The following is a 16,314-nucleotide window of genomic DNA, read 5'->3' as shown; positions in this document are numbered from 1 at the left end:
TTTTCATCTCATTGATCCTTTTGTCTGTCAACAGCATTCCGCTGATCAAGTGAATTTTTTATCTCTATTTTTCCTGTCTAAAATTTTCATTCGTGAATGGTTTCTATGTATTTTTCTATTTTTCTAAGGTGTGCCCGTTACTTCTTTGAGCGTGGTTAAAGTAGCTTTTTAAAGTTTTTGTCTATGATTCCAAGACTATGTCTTACTTCAATCTTACAGAAAATGTTGATGTTGTTTGTTTTAGCAATCACTTGACCCAGTTATGTTCAGGCTGCAGGTTCTTTCCCAACTTCTGGATGCTGTGGCTCAGATGTCAGTTCAGATTTTGAAGACTTTGCGATGATATTTGGTTGTAATCTATGGGAGTGTCACTCAGTCTGGGACCTTGTTGGTGTTCTAACCCATAATGCAGTTCTCAAAGGATTGATCTACTTCTTGGAGTCAGAGCAAAGCATATGCAACTATGGGAGTGGAGGGGGGTATGAAAAACAACTTTATGGTATCCCTCTCTTGAGCCACCTGGTCTCTGTCTCTCTGAGGCTCTCTGATGTCTGAGCAGCTACCTTCCTTGTCCACTGGCAAGAATGTTGGGGCTTTAATCTCTTCATTCTGCCGTGCAATTAAGTGACTGGGTCTGCCTATGAGGCCAAATATTGGTAAGATGGAGAAAATGTAACAGAGATTCCTCTATATTATTTGGTCTTTATATACTTAGGTCAGAGAGAAGGCACACTGTTTCTGGTGATACTTCCAAACAGGTGTGGAGAAAAAGGCATTAACAGGTGGATAGCTGCATACTAGGTGTTACGGATTAAACTCTGTCTTCCCAAAATGTATATATCAGCTTGACTAGGCCATGCTTCCCAGTATTGTGCGATTATCCACCATTTTGTCAGCTGGTGTGATTTTCCAATGTATTGTAAATCCTACCTCTAGGATGTTAATGAGCGAAGATTTGAAGCAGTTATGTTAAGGAGGCAGGGCTCAATCTACAAGATTAAGTTGTGTTTTAAGTCAGTCTCTTTTGAGATATAAAAGAGAAAAGAGCAGAGAGACAGGGGGACCTCAGTACCACCAAGAAAGAAGTGTCAGGAGCAGTGCATCCTTTGGACCTAGGATCCCTGTGCTGAGAACCTTCTTGTCCAGGGGAAGATTGGTGACAAAGACCTTCCCCTAGGAGTGACAGAGAGAAAGTCTTCCCCTGGAATTGGCACCCTGAATTTGGACTTATAGCCTCCTAGACTGTGAGGGAATAATTTTCTTTGTTAAAGTCATCCGTTTGTGGTATTTCTGTTACAGGAGCACTAGATATCTAAGACACTAGGTACCAGGAGATGTACATTTCCCAGCTCTTTCACTCCCAGGGCCACTATGACTAAGTAGCCATTGCCATAAATCCATGTGAGCAGACTATTCTGATTACTGCTTTGACTCTACTGTCTGTTATGGTAACCACACCCACCTTGTCTTTGTTGATTGAGTGCCACCACTTGGCTGCTACCACCACGGGGTCCAGTCAACTGCATTGTAGTTAGGTGTCTTAATTCAGTTAGGGCAGTTCTCACTGTGGACTCTTACTTACATAAAATAGCAACCACAGAAGTCTTCAATAATGCTGGGGCTTGCTGCACAAATTTGTACCTCACCGCTATGGTACAAAGAAAGCCCTCTGGGCACTCCGTGTGTGGGTCTGTGGGTCCAGCCTAATAAATCCATTCTAACCTGCCAGTTTCCCTCAGCCTTTGGTTACCTTCTCCTACAGTATACAATGGCAGATCTGCCATTTCCACTTGATTTATTGTAGGCCACCACTTAATCCATGCTTCAGTAAACCAACCAAATAAACTATGACGTCCTTTTCTAACCTCTCAAGCTGAAACACTGAATGAAGAATCTATGCTTCCTGGGTCTATATCAATAAACTCAGACTAATCCACCTTTATGTTGCTTGCACCATTATCCCACACCCATAATAGCCATTCCCACACATGTTCACCAGGTTTCTGTATGTATGTATGTATTAGAAAAATCAAGCAGTTCTTTTGGAGTTTAGCATACCTTCTCCTGGGTCACACTTCATAGTTCACCTTTTGGGGCTTGTTGGGACTGAAGTCTAGGTATAGGTCTAGAAGCAAAAATGGGCAGTGGCAGTGGGATGTTCAGCCGTGTCTTATAAGACATCTGCCTAAGGTGATGCCCCAGGCAATGCCCCAGATACCACCCCAGGAGATAACTCAAACAAGACACTTCAGGCACAGCTGAGGGTAATCTCATTAGATGGAGGTGGAAGGGATAATTGTTTTACTGGGAAGGGTGCCTTAGCAGGCAAAATTAGAGAATCTCTTCAGATGGGAGTAAGAGGTCTGGTTCTGTTAGGAAGAGCGATTCAACAGAAATTGGAGGTTCATTGTCCCCCGCTTCCTGACTGTCTGCCCATATGTCCTCATCCCAAGTTTCAGGATCCCATTTCTTCCCAATCAGTGCCCTCACTCTAACTTCAGACACCATTTGAGGCTGGATATTCAACTGGCGCTTTAATTCAGTCACTCTTATGATAAGAATCTGAGTTTATTTTTGGCAGCATTAGCCTTGTTACTATAAGAAATATGGTTTTCTTTCTGGGCACAAGTGGCAGCTTTCAGATCTTGTATGTGGTGCTTCAGCTTTGAGCCCATTTCTTTCATTCACCAGTGTGACTAGCAAAAGCAGGACTAACCAAGCAGCTTCCTTATTATTCTTATTCTGACAAAATTATAGAAAAGTATCAAATATGTAATCAGGCAGAGCCTTGTCTCTCACAAATATTTGATCCAGTGGTAGTAGTATTTTGCGTATTTCTATTGTCACCTCCCACCATGGATTAGCAATAGCCTGTTTACTACTGGAGACAGTCATCAGTGCCTTTAAGACTAGCCAGACTTGAGAATCAATTCAGAAAACTCATCCTTAAGATTTGGTTCCTCTAGAACCACAGTAGGTACCAAATGTCTTAGCTGGGATCTCTAGAGATGCAAAACTAGTGAAGAGAATATATATATATGGAAAACCTAGTCGCATAATGGTTAATAGCTATAGCTGCTAACCAAAAGGTTAGCAGTTCGAATCCACCAGGCGCTCCTTGGGAACTCTGTGGGGCAGTTCTACTTTGTCCTGTAGGGTCACTATGAGTTGGAACCGACTCGATGGCAATGGGTATATATATATACACACACACACATACACACATACATATATATATGCATACATATGTTAGTTGTGGCTGTTAGATGCCATCGATCCTGTGTAAAACAGAATGAAACACCGCCTGATCCTGAACCATCCTCACAATCATTGCTATGTTTGAGCCCATTCTTGCAGCCATTGTGTCAGTTCATGTTGTTGAGCGCCTTCCTCTTTTTTTCTGACCCTCAGCTTTTCCAAGCATGATGAGCCTCTCCTGGGACAGGTCCCTCCTGAAAATATGTCCAAGGCACGTGAGACGAAGTCTCGCCATCCTTGCTTCTAAGGTGCATTCTTGGTGTACTTCTTCCAAGATGGTTTTGTTTATTCTTCTGGCAGTCCATGGTATATTCAGTATTCTTTGCCAACACCATATTTTAAATGAATCAGTTCTTCGGTTTTCCGTATTCATTGTCTAACTTGCTCAAGCATGTGAGGTGATAGAAAATATCATGGCTTTGCTCAGGCACACCTTAGTCCTCAAAGTGACATCTTTCTTTCTCAACACTTCAAGGAGGTCTTTTGCAACAGATTTGCCCAATGCAATACATTGTTTGAATTCTTGACTGCTGCTTCTGTGGGCATTGATTATGGATTCAAGTTAAATGAAATGCTTGATGACTTCAGTATTTTCTCTGTTTATCATGGTGTTGCTTACTGGTCCAGTTGTGAGAATTTTTGTTTTCTTTATGTTGAGGTGTAATCCATACTGAAGGCTGTAGTGGTTGCTCTTCATCAGTAACTGCTTCAAGTCCTCTTTACTTTCAGCAAGCAAGGTCGTATCAGCTGCATATCATAGGTTGTTAGTGAATCTTTCTCCAAAACTAATGCCATGTTCTTGTTCTTCGAGACCAGCTTCTCAGAATGTTTGCTCAGCATACAGATTGAGTAAGTATGGTGAAAGGATACCACCATGACACATAACTTTCTGATTTTAAACCACACGGTATCCCCTTGCCCTACTCAAATGACTGCCTCTTGGTCTACGTAGATATTCCGCATGAATACAGTTAAGTGTTCTGGAATTCCCATTCTTTGCTAAGCTATCCATAATTTGTCGTGAGCCACACAGTTGAGTGTGCTTGTATAGGAAACAAAAATAGGTAAACATCTTACTGATATTCTCTACTTTCAGCCAAGATCCATCAGACATCAGAAATGATATCCCACGTTCCATGTCTTCCTCTGAATCCAGCTTGAATTTTTGGTAGTTGCCTGTCTGTGTACTGCTGCAACTGTTTTTAAATTATATTCAGCAAAATTTTTCTTGCGTGGGATGTTAATGACGTTGCTCGATAATTTCCGCATTGCGTTGGACCACCTCTCTTTGAAATGGGTACACATATAGATCTCTTTCAGTCATTTGGTCAGGTAGCTGTCTTCCAAATATATTGGAATAGTCAAGTGAGCGCCTCCAGCACTGCGTCCCTGTGTTGAAACATCTCATTTGGTACTCCATCAGTTCCTGGAGCCGTGTTTTTTGCCAATGCCTTCAGTGCAGGTTGGAGTTCTTCCTTCAGTACCATCAGCTCTTGATCCAATGCTACCTCCTGAAATGGTTGAACGTCGACCAATTCTTTTTGGCGTATTGAGTCTGTGTATTCCTTCCGTCTTCTTTTGATGTTTCCTGTGTTGTTCGATATTTTGCCCATAGAATCCTTCCTTCAGTATTGCACCTAGAGGCTTGAATATTTCCTTCAGTTCTTTCAGTTTGAGAAATGCCAGGTGTTTTCTTCCCTTTTGGTTTTCTAACTCCAGATCTGTTCACATTATTATTATCATACTTTGTCTTCTCCAGCTTCCCTTTCAGGTATTCTGTTGAGCTCTTTTACTTTATTTTTCCTTCCATTCTCTTTAGCTACTGTACATTCAAGAGCAAGATTCAGAGTCTCTTGTGACATCCTCTTTGGTCTTTGCTTTCTTTCCTGTCTTTCTAATGACTTTTTGTTTTTTTCATATATGATGTCCTTGCTATCATCCCACAACTAATCTGGTCTTCGATCATTAGTGTGCAGTGCATCAAATCTATTCTTGAGATGGTCTCTAAATTCAGGTTTGATATACTCAAGGGCATACTTTGACTCATGGACTTGTTTTAATTTTCTTCAGCTTCTACTTGAACGTGAATATGAGCAACTGATCATCTGTTCTGAAGTCAGCCCCTGGCCTGATTCTGACTCATGGTATTGACCTTCTCCATCATCACCTTCCACAAATTTGATTCCTATCTATTCTGCCTGGAATGGTTCACGAGTATAATCACCATTTATGTTCCTGACGAAAGGTATGTGCAATGAATAAGTCATTGGTCTTGCCAAATTCTATCATGTAAGCTTCATTGTCATTTCTATCATCAATACCTTATTTTCCAACTGCTGATTTGTCTGCTTTGTTTTCAACTTCGCATTCTAATTACGTAATTATCAGTACATCTTGATTGATGAATGCATCACGTTTGATCAGTTTCAAACTGCGGAACTTGGTAAAAACCTTCAACCTCTTCATCTTTCACATTCATAATTTGTGTGTAAATTTGAATAATAGTCTTATTAACTGGTCTTCCTGGTAGGCCTGTGAATATTATCCTATTGATCGTAGTGTTCTACTTCAGAAAAGATCTTGAAATGTTCTTTTTATCGATGAATATGATGCCGTTCTCTTCAGTATCTCAATCCTGGCATAGTAGAACATATCATTGTCTAGTTTAAAATGTCCAAAACCAAGCTATTTCAGCTCACTAATGCCTTGGATTACTGACCTTTATGCATTCCATTTCATTTTTGATGACTTCCAATTTCCCTAGATTCATACTTCCTTCATTTCACGTTCTGATTATTAAAGGATATTTGCATCAGTTTCTTCTCATTATGAGTTGTGCCCCATCAGGAAACGTCATTAAAGTGGGATCTACTTTGAGAAGGTAGCTCTTCCCCACTCATATTTTGAGTGCCTTCCAACCTAAGGGGTTATCCTCTGTCATTCAATCAGACAGTGTTCCAGTACTATTTGTAAGATTTCACTGGCCAGTTGTTTTTAGAAATAGGTCACTAGGTCCTTTTTCCTAGTCTGTCTAAATCCAGAGCTCCACTCAAACCAGTCTACCATGGGTGAACATGGTGGTATTTGAAATACCGGTGGCATAGCTTCTAACATCACAGCAACATGCAAGCCACCACAGTACAACAAACTGACAGAAGAGTGGTGGGAGTTAAAAATAGGAAGAACCAAAAAGAGTGCTTCTTCCATGTCTGCTGATTTAGAGGAACCATGAGAAATTGTCAAGTGAAGAGTGATTCAGAGAAAAACATGGGTAGAGTGTGACCTAATTTCCATAAAAACAAACAAATGAATGTACTTACATGTGTCCCGGCAAAAAGAAGTGTGTAAAAGGGTACATATGTATCTTTGGACACTGGACACTTTGGGGGAGCAGGTACAATATACTTATGTGGGGATGGCTCTTATTATAACTTCTGTATACAAATCTCTTGTTAAATGTGTTATAAGAATGTAAAACTTTTTAAAGTTTAATAACATCATAGGTGTATGTGTGTGTATTTGAAACCTTTTTTTTTTTTGACTATTTGATATATGTGTTTTTTCGTTATCTAGTGTGGCTATAGCAGAGATTCCACAAGTGGATGCCTTTAACAAACAGAAACTTATTCTCTCACAGTTTAAGAAGCAAGAAGTTTGAAGTCAGGGCACCAGCTCTAGGAGAAAGCTTTCTCTCTTTGTGGCTCTGGGGGAAAGTCCTTGTCATCCATCTTCCCCTGGCCTAGGAAATTCTCAGCGCGTGGACGCTGGGTCAAAAGGACATGCTCCACTCCATGCACTTCTTCCTTGGTGGTATGAGGTCCCTCTCATTTCTGCTCACTTTTCTCTTTGTATCTCAAAAGAGACTGACTCAAGACTCACCCTAATCCTGTAGATTGTGTCCTCCCTCATTAACCTAACTGCCTCTAATCCCGCCTCATTAACATTACAGAGGTTAGAATTTACAACACATAAGTAATCACATCAGATCACAAAATGCAGGACAACCACACAATACTGGGAATCATGGCCTGGCCAGGTTGGCACACATTTTGGGGGACACTATTCAATCCATAACAATAGAGAAAACACTGTCTTCAATGCCAGATTCAGAGACTTTTATCCATCTATGAAGGGCAAACACAGAAATTGAACAAAATTCAGACCAGCGAATTATTGCTTGCTCTTGTAACTAATGACTTCTTCTGGTCTCTATGCCTCGAAATGGCCAAAAAGAATTCTGTGAGGATTAATGCAGTTATTGCTAAAACATCTACTGAATTTGCATGTCTACAGGTAAGGAAGAATACTTGATTCATTAAGTAACACAGGGACCCTTAGACTATTGTTCTCCTTCTCTGATATGCCACTATCACCTTCTCCCCTTGTTGCTCTCCTGAAAAACCCACACTTGTATATTCCAGGCTTTTTTTCAGGATTGAATTTGCAGGAAGTTGAAGATATATCTTTGAAAGATAAAGAAGACTTTGGCCACATTGTCTTTAGACAGTCGAACTTCCCAGCCAACCTCTGTGCAGGATGGGAATTCACAATCCCTCCTACTCAGTACCTCTGAGCAGGACGGGATTTCTGTTTCATTATCAGGAGACTGTGGAATTCACCCCTCTTCAGAAAACTTACTTTCCTTTGCCTCAAACTGTCCCTCTCAGGATCTGTCACGGTCACTCTGAGAAATTCACATGGGCAGCCTGTATGGAAGTGCCCATCCTAGAGGCCCTGCCCTCCCTTCCTTGCTCCATAGGGATTCCTCTGACACTTGGGGTCACATCTCCCAGGGAGTACACACCTCTGGCACTTCCAGGGATTCCCAGGCCCTGGGATACTGTGGATGGGACTTGGAACTCAATCTGTTTCTTCCCATCCTCACCTTTGGTTATCTGTGTTCTGTCTTCACCAGATTTAGGAGGCCTTGTCTTCTCTTTGCTCGTTTCATCTCAGTCAGGCTTTTCTATTCCAACTCTCTGATCTCAGAACAGATCAGGTTAGACCACAGAAAAGAGAAAGACCAAGCAAACATCACTGATCTGTGCAGAAGCTGCTGGGAAGGGATTCGATTCTCATTGGTTTAGGGTTTTATGCCCGCTGCTCACCGGCAGGCAGGTTCCCCCCAGAGTCTGGCTTCTGTCTGGTACCTTGTACTACAAAGAACTCAGTGACCAGCCCACCTTCACAATCACACCTCCCTTAGAGCTATCTTTGCAGAGGCTCTTTCTCAGACTTCCATGTCCCACTGAAATCCCATTTCTCTTTCCTTACAAACATTATGCTCATTCTCAGGGCCCTGAGACCTCATCTGCAGGTGAGTCTTGTCCTCTTCTCTCCTTGGCGGGGGAAGCTTTTGAGTGGACCTCATGTCTTCGGACAGCTATCCTGGGGCTTCTTCCACCCTGGTGCCGTAGGGCTGCATCTCTCTTTGTACTAGAGGGGGCGTGGAAGGGGCACAAGGCTAAAAGAGGATGGATTTTCCAGGTGAGGTGGGTTTAAGAAGCCTGAATGAACTTCTTCCCTGAAGGGTGCATATTTTGCAGTCCAGACATCCTGCTTCTCTCAGTCTAAGAGTCCTAGCACGTCTTCAGGTGCTTTCTCCTTTGACCTTGAGGCCATGCCTGCAATCTCTGCAGCCAGGTCACCCACATGTGTAGCAGCACCAGTAGGTGTGGTAGCTTCTTCAGCCCCTGTCTCCTGCTCCAGATGCTCCTGGAGGTGCCTGGCTCTTCTTGCCAGGACTCCAGGATGCTGACCAGGGACTCAGTGTTGGTTAAAGGATGTCGGCCAGTGACCACGTGTCCTCATTTCCTTTGAAGGCTTAGGCTAGTTGCCTGGGCAGAAGACAGCCAAGGTCAGTCTGAGCCTAGACACCTAGTGACCGACCTGTGACACTGCAGCGAGTGATAGATGTTAATTTCCATACTCAGGTATCCGCAGGTGGCGGACTCAGAGTGGTCGGAGGTGAAGTGTAACTAGAGATCACACAATCATGAGGGCACGGGCCAAAGGTCAGGGAAAATAGCTGAGGTCGTGGAGCTCTAGCGGAGCCAGTCTAGGGCACAGGCCTCCCTCCTGTATGTGGCAAAGAGGCGATCCATATGCCGCCATGCGCAGACTCTGGACTGCTGGGGCCCTGGATGCCCGGATTTCGGCCTTGTCTTTGGAGAAGTGACGCGCATGCACTGTGCCACCGGGGGCTGTGCCCCAACAGAAGCAAAATCTTGACAATACGGGCTTCAGTTGACTTTGCCTGTGCTCTCCTTTGGCTGAGTGACTTCGTGTGTTTCCTAGCAGGTGAAGACATTCGTTGAGAGAGGCAATTTCCATGCGTGCAGGCAAAGTGTGTGCTGAGATGATGAGTTGCTGGAGACCAGGGTGGACTCTTCAGACCCAGAATAGGCCTCTGGCAGGTATGTGTCAATGTTTTCTGCCCATGGCACTCACCCGGGTATTTGCATAGAATGTTATCAGCGGAATTAGTAGTCTCCGGAGAGGCTGCCCCGTGTCAGCAAGCTTCACCTGGCCAGGGTCCACCCGTGATGTAGCTCCCCAATCAATGACTACTCTCTAGACCTTCCAGATAGACTAGCAGATCTTCTCTGCCCATGGGCAACCAGTAGAGCCAGAGGCCTTCTCCCTTTGCTCTTTCGTCTCTAGGCATTCTATCAGGCACTCCAAGCTGTGAAGTGCATGGGGGGAGAAAGAAGAGATTTCAGAGAATGAACACATACAGAGAGAGAGGCAAGAGATGGTGAGTGGGGATGTCTTGCATACTGATATCCTGAGGAAAGTGGGAAAATTGGACCCTGGCTTGCTCTGCCAATGCCGTGAAGCAGTCCGCACCAGGGGCTCCCTTGTGCCTGCATAGCCTTTCCCAGGGTGTGCTCAAATCCTTTGGCCACTAGGTGTCCTAGGTCACAATGGAGGACCCTGTGTCATCTGCCTGGTGGACTGGATCTCTGCCATTGGCTAAGTCTTGTCACCAGGCCCATCATAAGCTCTGCCCACTCTTCCGGTGGGGAGACTCTCTCCATGGTGATGGCAAAGAAACCTTAGTCCCGCCCACCTGGCCTTGACTTCACCTACCTGGCCTGCTGACCCTCACCCAGACCTCTGTGTGGATGAAAATGAATGTCCACCAGTGGCCCAGTGTCAGCGTCTGGTATAAAGGATTCGGGACGTTTCCTGAGGCAGAAGGCAGCCTACGTCTGCGGGTACCTGGAAGTCTAGTGACTTGTGATGCTGCTGCCAGTGAGAAATGGTGACTCCCACACTCACATATCCCCTGGTGGCAGAATGATAGTGATGGGTGGAGAAACATGGCTCCGGAGCACATGTTCAGTGGGGCACCGGCCAAATGTCAGGGCCAGGAGTGGACGTCGTGGAGCTGCATGGCGTGCCAGTGAAGGGCCCAAGGATTTCTCCAATGAGGCAAAATGCAGATCAAGCCAAGGAACACAAAGATAAAGCAGCTGAAGAAATTAAAAAGGTTACTCAAGAACATAGTTAAAAATTTAATAAGCTGCAAGAAACCATAGAGAGACTGCAATCAGAGATTCAGAAGATTAACAATAAAATTACAGAGTCAGAAAACTCAATAGAAAGTAATAAGAGCACAATTGAGGAATTGGAAGGCAGAATTACTGAGATGGAAGATCAAACTCTTGGGACTAATATATTTGAAGAGAAAGCAGATAAAAGAATTTTAAATGAAGAAATCCAAAGAATCATGTGGGACTTTATCAAGAGAAATAACTATGAGTGATTTCAGTACCAGAACAGGGAGGGCTAACAGAAAATACAGAGGGAACTGTTGAAGATTTGTTGGCAGAACTTCCCTGATATCATGAAAGATGCTCATCGAATTCCACATACGGTAGATCTCAAAAGAAAGTGACCGAGACACATAATAATCAAACTTGCCAAAATCAAATATAAAGAGAATTTTAAGAGAGGCTAGGGATAAAGGAAGTCACCAACAAAGGAGAGTAAATAATAAAAAACTTGGACTACTCAGCAGAAATCATGCAGGCAAGAAGGCAAAGGGATGACTTACACAAAATATTGAAGGAAAAAAATTGCCAGCCAGGAATCAAACCATAACCCTGGCCCTCTGGCCTTCGGGCCCTCTGGCCTTAGCCCTCTAACTCTAGCCCCTAAGCCCTGAGCCCCAAAGCCCCTAAGACCCTAAGCCCTTAGGTCCTAACCCCCAAGGCCCTAAACTCTAACCCTAACCCAAACCCTAACCCCTATTCCCTAAACTCTACAACCTAAACACCTACACCCCAAAACACTACACATCAAAACCCTACACACTAAACCCTATACTCTAAGCCTCAAACCCTAAACCCAAACCTCAAATCCCAAACCCCAAACCCTAAACCTAACCGTAAACCCTAAACCCTAACACCTAACCCTAACCCCTAACCACCCTAACCCTAATGACCCTAACCCTCGAACCCTAACCCTCTAACGCTAACATGAAACCCTAATCCGAAACCCTAACCCTCTAACTCTAACCTCTAACCCTAACCCTCTAACCCTAGCCCTAATCCTAACCCCAACCTCCAAACCTAACCCCAAACCCTAAACCTCAAATCCCTAGCCCTAAACCTAAGAATGAGCCTAAGCCTAACCCTATCACTTAACTCTAAACCCTAAACCATAACACTTAAAACCCTAACACCCTTAGCCCTAACACATTTAACCCTAACACCCTAAACGCCAAAACCCTAAACACTAACACCCTTAACTCCAACCCCTAACCCCTAAACCCTAAGCTTAAACACTAAACCGTCTAACCCTCTAACCCTAATACCCTAAACCCTAACCCCAGCCCCCAGCCTTAACGCTCACTCTAAGCCTTAAACCTTAAGCCCTAAACCCTAGGCTCTAAGCCCTAAGCCCTAAACTCTAAATCCTAAAACCCTAAACTCTAAGCCCTAAGCCTAACCCTCTAATCCTAAACCCTAAAACCTTACCCCAAACCCATCCCAAACCCCTAAACCTGAACCCCTAAGCCCTAGCCCTAACCCTAATCCTCTAAGCCTAACCCTCTAACCCTAACTCTCTAACCCTAACCACAACACCAACCCCAACCTCTGAACCCAAAAACCCTAACCCCCTAACCCCAAGCTTCTGAACCCTAAGCCTAAACCCTCTAACCCTAAATCCTAACCTTCACCCCCTCACACCCTCACCTTCTCACTCCCTCACTCTATAATCTTCTCAACTTCTAACCCCCTCACCCTCTAACCCCTCACCCTCTAACTCCCTCAATCTCTAACCCCCAACCCTCTAGACCCCAACCCTCTAACACCCACCCTCTAACCCCAAACCACATATCCCAAACAGACCCAACACCAACCCCAACCCTAAACCTAAACCCTGACCCCTAAAACCTAAACCAAACCCTAACGACTAAACCCCAAAACCCTAAACCCCAAACTGCAACCCCTAACACCTAACCTTAACTCCAAACTCTAACCTCAAACCCTAAACCTAACCCTAACACCTAACCCCAACCAAAAAACCCTAACCCTAAACTCTAACCCCAAACCCTAACGACCCTAACTCTAACAACCCTAACCTTAACATCCCTAAGCCCAAACCCTAACCCTTTTTGTTAGCAGCCATAGCACTTAACCACTAGCCACCAGGGTTTCCATGAGCAGTCACAGGAATAGACACATGCACACCCGTGTTCACTGCAACATTATTCACAGTTGCAAAAAGATGGAAACAACCTAAGTGCTCGTCCACAGAGGAATGGATAAACAAACTACGGTACATACACAGTGGAACACTACACGACAATAAAGACCAATGATGAATCTCCGAAACATCTCACACCATGGATGAATCTGGGGCGCATCACACTAAGTCAATCACAAAACGTCATATACAGTAAGAGACCACTATCATAAAAACTCATGAAAACATTTACGCACAGAAACAATCCTTGATGTTCACCAGGGAGACGAAGAGCGGGTAGAGAAAAGCCAACTAAACAATAACCAAAAAAACCAAACCCACTGCTGTCGAGTTGATTCCAGCTCATAGCGACCCTACAGGACAGATTAGAACTGCCCCCATAGAGTTTCCAAGGAGTGCTTGGTGGATTCGAACTGCAGACCTTTGGTTAGCACCGGTGGCTCTTAACCACTACGCCACCAGGGTTTCCAACCAAACAACAGATCGGTGGTAACTCTGGCGAAGGAAAGACGGTACACAAGACTGGGGAATCAATCTCAGCCTCACTCTAACCCTAACCCTAAACCACTTGTGCCCGAGCCTAGTAACCCCAGCCCTAACCCCAACCCCCAACCACCTAAAACCTGTACCCCTAAACCTAACTCCCAAACCTCTAACCCCCAAACCTGGACCCCTAACACCAAACCCTAACCCCTAACCCTAATCCTCTAACCCTTCTGCATCTCTGGGCCTCTCGACTCTCCGTCTATTTTCTTCCTCCAAATCCTACTAACACTCAGTGGAATTTTGAAGTTTGAGCTGTGCTTTGCTTCTTGTTGTCTCCACCGGTCCCATCAAGGCACTGCATCATTTGCTCTGCTTCACTATTCAGTTCCAAAACCATGGCTTAGAATCGCCTGACACTGGACTTCAGCGATTCGGTGCAAGGCCGCGAGAGGGCGCGCGCACCGCCGGTTCTGTTCTGCCCACCAGGCCCTCTGAGCATGGGAACCTCCTGGACCTAAGCCCGGACGACCTGGGTACCGCTCCAGTGGCGACAGCAGAAGCTTTTCTTCCCGAGGGACCCAACGCCCCAGGGCGCTCTCTCAATACTCCCGTTAATGCTATGATTATCCTAACCCACTCCTTCTGTGCGACCTAGTGGGTCCTCTACCAGGTCCAGCCTTCACGACCCGCACCCCCCTGCCGTGGTCATGTACAGGAACCTGCAGGGCCGCGCCCTCCCCGCCCAAGCTCTGCCCCTCCATACCCTGATGCCCTGCAGGCCTCTACTAGGTACCCGCCCAGGGGAGAGTTGTCGCCCCGCACGGGTCGGGGGACACGAGGGAACATTCGGAAACCACCCCCAGGCACGAAGCCGACTGCCGGATTGCCGGTATTGAGACCATGTGAGCAGGGCTGCCCCGCCAACTGGAGCCTGCAGGACATCACTCACGTTTGTCAGCTTCTCACCGCCCTCTGGGCTCCGGGTCCCAGAGCAGCCAATCCCCCGGGGGGGGGGGGGGCGGTCCGTCCGCAGGTGCTGGAAGATCGGGTTGGTGCCCATGGCCGGAGCGCTTAAAACCCTTAGAAACCCTCATAAACCGTCAGCTCCAGACTTTCAAATGTCAGCCTGAGAGACACCTAATCTCCAACCTAAAAAAAAAAAACAAAACACACCCGTTGCCATCGAGTCAATTCTGACTCATAGCGACGCTATAGGACAGAGTAGAACTGCCCCACAGTTTCCAGGGAGCGCCTGGTGGATTCAAACTGCCAACCTTTTGGCTAGCAGCCTTAGCACGTAACCACTACGCCACCAGGGTAACCCACTAAACCTACTGCCACCAGGGTAGAGGCTCCAAATCCCGCCAGTGTGAGGAACCCTCAAATCCCCTCAGCACCAGAGACCGCGTCCACAGCGACCGGTACACAGCGCCGCACAAACGTTTAAGTTAACAAACAACATGGTTGCTCAGGACCCCTTCCTGCTACCCCACCCCTGCCACGCAGAGGGGGAGCGGGACCCGGCATCCACACTGTTAACAGACACTGAATCGCTGCTGCATCCACAAGGAGTAGGATCCCCGCGCTGCTCCACAGATTCCCAGGACCCCTTCCTTTCCCGGTGGGGCCGCGCCGACGCCCCAGCCCCGAGAGTAGACCAGCCGGTCGCGGGCGCGGGCGCGGGCGCGGGCGCGGGCGCGGGGTGCCTCAGCCTCCCAGGCACAGTGCCCAAAACAGTAAGGGGCAGCAGAGCCTTGGGCAGGGGATCCCTCTCTCCCCTGTCCGTGGCACCCTACGGAGTCTGGTGGGGGTGGGAGGAGGAATGGGGGCGAGTGCCCCGCCCTCAGTCTGGAATCTCACCCCCCCCGGGCGAACTCTGGGCCTTGGTTTCCCCCCTGGCACAGGGAGCAGGTGGGGGGCGGGGTGGGCAGGCCCCCATCCCCCAGCTTGGCCCGCAAACCCGCCCCGGGCAGAGTAGGGACCTGGGCGCAGCCCTGGACACGGCCTTTCTCCCCAAGCCCTTCAAGCCCCCAGGCCCGAGGGCACTCCGCAGCTGGATCCCGCGGCTGGACCCCCACCCCCGCCCCCCGCAAATCCACGGGGCTGCAAATTTTGCAGACCAGCTGCGTCTCCCGGGCCAGAGGCTCCCTCTCGCAGACCCTAGAGTGGCTGCGTCCGCCCGCCCCCGTGCCGCGTCCGCCCCTGGGGATCACTCGGGACGGGGTACGCCTGAGGGGGCGATGCGAGCTGCTAACCCAACGTCCGGACTCTCCAACCTCTGGAGCCCCCGGGATGCTGGCACTGGGACCCTCCCTCCTGGCGCCTTCCCTCCACACCTTCGAGGGGCCGGGCTTGTTCAGTCTGGGAGCCGGTCCCTCCAGCCAGGTGTCGGAGTTTCATACCTTTCAGAGAACACGGCAGGGAACGCAGCATGAACAGTATCCTCTCTAAGGCGCGCCATCCGGCCCGGGCCCCTCACCACCCGTCCCAGCACTTCCGGGAGTAACTGGCTGGACGGCGAGGAACATGGCTGCCGGCCCCGCCCAGCGGCCCGGGTGTGGGGCGGGCGTGGGGGAGTTGGGTCTCCAGAGGGGAGGGTGGGGTCTAGAAGCAAGGACAAGGCCTAGGTGTACGGGGTGAGGAGACAGGAGACGTCAGGAGAGGGCCCTCTCCGGCGCAGAGTTAAGTATTGGAGGTGCAACGGTTAAGTGCTTGGCTAACTGAAAGGTGGGCCGTTGGAACCCACCAGCTCAGGGGTTGAAAAGATCTGGAGATGGGCTCCCGTAAAGATTCTAACCAAACAAAATCCAAACCAGTTGCTGTTGAATCAATTCCAACTCATAGTGACCC

At 47.1% G+C, this 16,314-nt stretch overlaps 1 long non-coding RNA gene across 2 annotated transcripts in view; it reads left to right on the top strand.

The window, feature by feature from the left end:
* The window catches only part of LOC135229453 (uncharacterized), a 58,429-nt gene extending 43,989 nt beyond the window's left edge, over positions 1–14,440 (top strand). For both annotated transcript variants that reach the window (XR_010320158.1, XR_010320159.1), the window contains exons 3-5: positions 5,329–5,503; positions 9,556–9,674; positions 9,922–14,440. This is a non-coding gene — a long non-coding RNA (uncharacterized LOC135229453). The remainder of the gene's footprint in view (positions 1–5,328; positions 5,504–9,555; positions 9,675–9,921) is intronic.
* Positions 14,441–16,314: the final 1,874 nt, after the last annotated feature.

This window comes from Loxodonta africana, unplaced genomic scaffold, assembly GCF_030014295.1.
Source record: "Loxodonta africana isolate mLoxAfr1 unplaced genomic scaffold, mLoxAfr1.hap2 scaffold_301, whole genome shotgun sequence".
NCBI classification, from domain to species: Eukaryota; Metazoa; Chordata; class Mammalia; order Proboscidea; family Elephantidae; genus Loxodonta; species Loxodonta africana.
The sequence above is the reverse complement of the archived record's forward strand: the minus strand, read 5'-3'. Positions and strand labels throughout refer to the sequence as shown.